The 6,644-nt window shown below is 41.7% G+C and overlaps 1 long non-coding RNA gene across 1 annotated transcript; it reads right to left on the reverse strand.

The window, feature by feature from the left end:
• Positions 1–3,246: 3,246 nt before the first annotated feature.
• On the reverse strand, positions 3,247–6,644 carry LOC141077500 (uncharacterized). The gene is made up of 2 exons (XR_012227580.1): positions 4,118–6,644; positions 3,247–3,929 (listed from the first exon to the last, which is right to left on the reverse strand). It is a non-coding gene; the product is annotated as an uncharacterized lncRNA (long non-coding RNA).

The following is a 6,644-nucleotide window of genomic DNA, read 5'->3' on the forward strand; positions in this document are numbered from 1 at the left end:
GGAGATGCCCAGGTTATACCGGCTGTACATATATAATTATATACAGGAGATGCCCGGGTTATACCGGCTGTACATATATAATTATATACAGGAGATGCCCGGGTTATACCGGCTGTACATATATAATTATATACAGGAGATGCCCGGGTTATACCGGCTGTTCATATATAATTATATACAGGAGATGCCCGGGTTATACCAGCTGTACATATATAATTATATACAGTAGATGCCCAGGTTATACCGACTGTACATATATAATTATATACAGGAGATGCCCAGGTTATACCGGCTGTACATATATAATTATATACAGGAGATGCCCAGGTTATACCGGCTGTACATATATAATTATATACAGGAGATGCCCAGGTTATACCGGCTGTACATATATAATTATATACAGGTGATGCCCAGGTTATACCGGCTGTACATGTATAATTATATACAGGAGATGCCCGGGTTATACCGGCTGTACATATATCATAGAATCATAGAATCGTAGAGTTGGAAGGGACCTCCTGGGCCATCTGGTCCAACCCCCTGCTCAAAGCAGGATTCGCTAAATCATCCCAGTTAGATGTCTGTCCAGCCTCTGTTTGAAGACTTCCATTGAAGGAGAACTCACCACTTCTCGTGGCAGCCTGTTCCACTCATTGATCACTCTAACTGTCAAAAAGTTTTTTCTAATATCTAATCTGTGTCTCCTCCCATTCAGCTTCATCCCATTGCTTCTAGTCTTTCCTTGTGCAAATGAGAATAAAGTTGATCCTTCTACAATGTGACAGCCCTTTAGATATTTGTAGACAGCTATTAAGTCTCCTCTCAGTCTTCTCTTTTGCAAACTAAACATTCCCAAATCCTGCAACCTTTCCTCATAAGACAGGGTTTGCAGACCGGTCACCATTCTGGTCGCTCTTTTCTGAACTTGCTCCAGTTTGTTGATGTCTTTTTTAAAATGTGGTGCCCAAAATTGGACACAATATTCCAGATGAGGTCTGACCAAAGAGGAGTAGAGGGAAATAATGACTTCACGTGATCTAGACTGTATGCTTCTGTTAATACATCCTAGAATTGCATTTGCCTTTTTTGCTGCTGCATCACACTGTTGACTCATATTCAGTCTGTGATCTATTAGTATACCCAAGTCTTTTTCACCTGTGCTGTCACTTAGCCCTATTCCTCCCATTCTATATATGCTTTTTTCATTTTTATTGCCCAGATGTAGTACTTTGCATTTCTCCCTGTTAAAAACCATTCTGTTAGTTGCTGCCCACTTCTCCAGTTTATTTAAATCTTTTTGAATCCTCTCTCTCTCTTCTCTAGTATTAGCTATCCCTCCTAGCTTTGTGTCATCAGCAAATTTAATCAGTTTACCCTCAATTCCTTCATCTAAATCGTTGATAAAGATGTTGAACAATATAGGGCCCAGGACAGAGCCCTGTGGTACCCCACTTGAGACATTCTTCCAACTGGATGTGCAGCCATTTACGACTACTCTTTGGGTCCGATCACTAAGCCAGTTATGAATCCACCTAACAGTTGCCTTGTCCATTCCATACTTAGTCATTTTTTCAATAAGGATTGTATGAGAGACTTTGTCAAATGCTTTGCTGAAGTCAAGATATACTATATCTACAGCATTTCCTTGATCCACCCAATCAGTAATACCATCATAGAAGGAAATTAAGTTAGTCTGACATGACTTATTAGTTACAAACCCATGCTGACTCTGTTTAATCACTTCATTCTTATCCAGGTATTGACATACATGTTGTTTAATAATTTGTTCAAAGATCTTTCCTGGTATAGAAGTCAGACTCACCGGCCTATAGTTGCCTGGGTCCACCTTCTTCCCCTTTTTGAAGATAGGAACAACATTTGCTCTTCTCCAGTCTTCTGGCACTTCTCCTGTTCTCCAAGAATTTTCAAAGATTATGGAGAGGGGTTCAAAAATTTCTTCTGCTATCTCCTTCAGTACTCTGGGGTGTAATTCATCTGGACCTGGAGACTTGAATACATTTAGGTTAGCTAAGTGTTTCCTCACTATCTTTCTGTTTATAGATATCCTGGATTCTTCTATTCCCTTAATAGGACAGTGAATAACAGTTGATGTTACATTTCCTTTCTGAGAGAAAACAGATGCAAAATAGGAATTTAAAAGTTCAGCCTTCTCAACATCCTGTCTTACCATTTCATCATTTTCATCCTGTAAAAATCCTATAGCATCTTTGACTTTTCTTTTACTTTTGACATATCCCCAAAATCCTTTATTATTGCTTTTGACATCTCTTGCAAGCCTCAATTCATTTTCAGCTTTAGATAATCTGATTTGTGCCTTGCAGGTTCTGCAGACAGCATTATATTCTTCTTTAGATATGCCTCCTTCTTTCCATTTTATAAACATTTTTTGCTTCCTTTTTAGCATGTGCTTAAGTTCTGTGTTCATCCATCCTGGTTTCCTTAAATGCTTCCTATTCTTCCCTCTTTTCGGAATTGTTAACAACTGTGCTTTGAGAATTTCATTTTTCAAGATTTCCCATCCTTCCTGGACATTTTTGTCTTTAAGGATATCCAGCCATTGGATCCCTCCAATTCTCTTTCTGAATCCCTTAAAATCTGCCTTTCTGAAATCTAACCTTGACGTCTGAGTCTTCACAGGTCTTCCGCCTCTAGTTATCCAAAATTCTAAAATAGCATGGTCGCTACCTCCTAGGGTCCCAGTCACTTTTACCTCCTCAACCTCAATATAATTATATACAGAAGATGCCCAGGTTATACCGGCTGTATACATATAATTATATACAGGAGATGCCCAGGTTATACCGGCTGTACATATATAATTATATAGAGGAGATGCCCAGGTTATACCGGCTGTACATATATAATTGTATACAGGAGATGCCCAGGTTATACCGGCTGTACATATATAATTATATACAGGAGATACCCAGGTTATACCGGCTGTACATATATAATTATATACAGGAGATACCCAGGTTATACCGGCTGTACATATATAATTATATACAGGTGATGCCCAGGTTATACCGGCTGTATATATATAATTATATACAGATGTCCTGGTTATACCGGCTGTACATATATAATTATATACAGGAGATGCCCAGGTTATGGCGAGGTAGCTATTTTGGGAGGGCTAAATTAACCCTTCACGGTTGAGCCAGTGATTTCCAAATTATTCCAGTGTTGCTAGCAACTCAAATGACCACACGGAGATGGGGGTCTCTGTACGGGAGGATCGAGACAGATCACTAAGCCCCTTTATTTTAGTCACATCTTTTATAATCTTTTGCTTAATTATGCAAAGTTCTCAAGTACCAATAGCATCATTTCACTTTATAAGCCAATAATATTGCAAGAAAACCGGAAACTACATATATGTCCGTCATAGAAAGTAGTATAGTGGCATATTCTTCAGAGTTTTACACCCCCGCCTCCCTTATCTTTGCACCTGATGAGAACAGTTTGGTTTCATGACAGCCCTTGCCAATTACAAAAATTTATCTTACAGCAACAAAAATGAAGAAACGAAACCTTCAGAGAATGGATAAAATGAAACTTCAGCTTTGACTTTAGTATTAACCCTTCACATTCCCCCCTAGATAAGTTTTTTTTAACACATATGCAGCATCAGAGGTGTTATCCCAAGCTAACAGCTTGAGTGGTACTGGTCTTCACATGGCTGATGCCGTGTTATCAGTCATGGCTGTCGCGGCGCACCCATCCCCCCTGTATACTGCAGTTCATGAATAACAATTTTTGATGACGGTGATGGAGAACTTTTGTAAGTAGCCATGCGCTTGGCTTCAACATCTTCATCAAGTAGCCTTTTGAGATCGGTGCAGAGAAAAGCAGGGGCAACGACGCCTTTGGTATCATCATTAGCTGGCTTAGTGTAGACTTTCCTAATACATACAGAAATACACCAAAGAACAAGTTTTAGTATCACATATACAACAAGGATACAGGCAGCAATGTATAACAAGCTTTGTAAGATCCCAGCTATCCAGCCCCCAATTCCCTTAAATCAATTGGCTGGATTGAGAAAGGAGAAGGTGTGTTCTGACGCATGGATATGTAGAACGTATGGTACCTGGATAGACCTCTCTTTCTGGGCCCCTTCCGTATTGACCTGTACTCACGTTCATACCGATTAATCAGACAGCTTAACTCAGCCAAGATCTCATGTAAGAAGACTCCTGGAAAAGAGGGATGCTTTAACTGAAATTCTTGTATTATGATGAAAGCAGCAGGTAAAAAGGAATATTCTTCAGAGGACATGTAACAGGAAGCATACAGATGGAGGGACGATCACAAAATGGAGAATAAAGGAGGGAACAAACATACATCACAGGACTACAGGGAGAGAGTTGGAACAAAATACAGGGAAAGGCAAACTTCTGCCTAGCAACAGAGATGCAACACAAACAATGCAAATATTAAATGATTTCCCAAGTCGTGGGACATGACAAGGTGTCTGACCACCAACTGTCCCTATTACAATCATTGTCTTTATCGTATTGATCTGAGTCATTGAATATCTTCTAACTTTAACTTTTAACTTCTACAAATAATAATATGGAAAATGCGAAAAACCAAAACATTATATCTCCTTTATTTGCTATTGGCTTGTTGGGTGATGAGGACTTCATAGGGACCGTCATACAAGGGTTCTAGTCCGTGCTTCCTGATATGCCTTTTCACGACTACCAAATCACCAGGCTTCAGGTTATGACAGGTGTCGGTTTCTGCTGAATCTGGAAGAGAAGAAGAAACTAGAGCATGGGTGTTAGCAAGATTTTTACTAAGCTGAATAACACATTGAACAGCACGGTCAGTCTCTTCTGATAACTGCTGGGGCTGGAAATTTACAACTGGGGGCCTAGCACCAAACAATATCTCATATGGGGACAGGCCATATTTTGTAATAGGGGTAGTACGGATGTGGTAGAGTACAATGGGTAGGAGCTCTGGCCATGGAGCCGTAGTCTCCTGCATCATTTTGGTCAATTGTCCCCTCAGTGTGCCATTCAACCTCTCAACTTCCCCACTGGATTGTGGGTGGTACGGAGTATGGAGGGCTACAGTGGATCCAAGCATTGTCAGAACTTCTTGGTACACATGAGAAGAAAAGGCCGGGCCTTGGTCACTTTCAACAACTTCTGGAACCCCATATCTGCATATAACTTCCATCACCAGTTTCTTCGCTATGGTTTTTGCAGTCATGTTGGTAACGGGGAATGCTTCTGGCCAACTGGAGTACATGTCAACAACAACCAAACAGTATTCATACCTTCCAGACTTAGGCAACGTGATATGGTCCACCTGGAGCCTTTGGAAAGGATAGTCGGGCTTAGCAAGATGCTTCGGGGGTGAAGTTGACCGGGATTACAAGTCTGACAGATATTACAGGAACGGTTGAGCGCTGACAAAACTGTGGAAATTCCCGGGGCCCAGTAGAATTTTTGCACCAGTGCGAGGGCCTGATTCTTTCATCAATATGTAGGTCCATGTGCCCATAAGGCAATAGCAGGGTACATCCGCTTAGGGAGACACACGAGTTGGTCCTTTTTCCAGAGACCATTATCCATTCGTGCCCCATCAGTCTTCCATTGCTTCACCTCTTCCTTTGGAGACATTCTCTGCATTGTCATTAAGCGGTCTCGCAGGGTTCGACAGAAAACTTCAGTCTGTTGTAGATCATCAGGTTCTTGTAGGGTCAGTGCTTCTTGTAACTGTTTACGCTGAGAGCGTGTGGTCACCACAGTTGGTATGGTTGGTTCAACGGGTAAGAGAGCGGCGGCTTTTGCTTGCATTTCCGCAAATGTGTTGCCAACAGTCTGTGGACTGTTCCTAGGACCGTGCGCCTGAAGTTTTTTTATAATAGCCACCTGAGTAGGTAATTTGATCGAGTCCATGAGGGTTTTAACAGCTTCAGCATTTTTCACTGGGGTTCCGGCAGTAGTAATAAACACTCGATTGGCCCATAGAGCCCCAAAATCGTGAGCAATACCAAATGCATACCGTGAGTCCGTGTATATATTAGCCCGTCTGTTCTTGGTCAAAGTACATGCAGTAGACAGAGCCTGGAGTTCTGCTTCTCGTGCTGACTGTGATGGCGGGAGCGCAGCTGCGTGCACTACAGTGTCCTCTGTGGTAACAGCATATCCTGTGTGGAATCTACCAAACTCGTCAGCATATCTTGAACCATCCGTGTATAACACCAGATCAGGATTTGGGAGTGGATTCTCACTGACATTTGGTGGAGTAGCTGTTTCTTCAGTCAGAAGTTGGGAACAATCATGTTGGAGGTAATCCTCATCACTGCCATCTTTCCTTATAGTTCATTATGCCGTCTTTCAAGGCGTTGTAAAGGGGTTGCATTATGCGGGATGCATCCGGTATCCACTGACAACAATAAGTGCATAAGAAAACGCTGGAGTTCAGCTTCATCTTTAGGGAAAGGAAGGGAGCTGACAGCTATTTTTCTTTCTTCTGTGAGGTGTCTGACACCCTGAAGGAGACAGTGACCCAAGAATATCACTTGACCAAGGCAGAACTGAAGTCCCGAGGCCGAAACCCGACAGTTCAGTGCTGCCAGATGCTTTAAGGAGGCTAAC

The sequence above is a fragment of the Dendrobates tinctorius genome, unplaced genomic scaffold, assembly GCF_039654945.1.
Source record: "Dendrobates tinctorius isolate UK_male_01 unplaced genomic scaffold, ASM3965494v1 ptg000455l, whole genome shotgun sequence".
Classification (NCBI taxonomy): domain Eukaryota; kingdom Metazoa; phylum Chordata; class Amphibia; order Anura; family Dendrobatidae; genus Dendrobates; species Dendrobates tinctorius.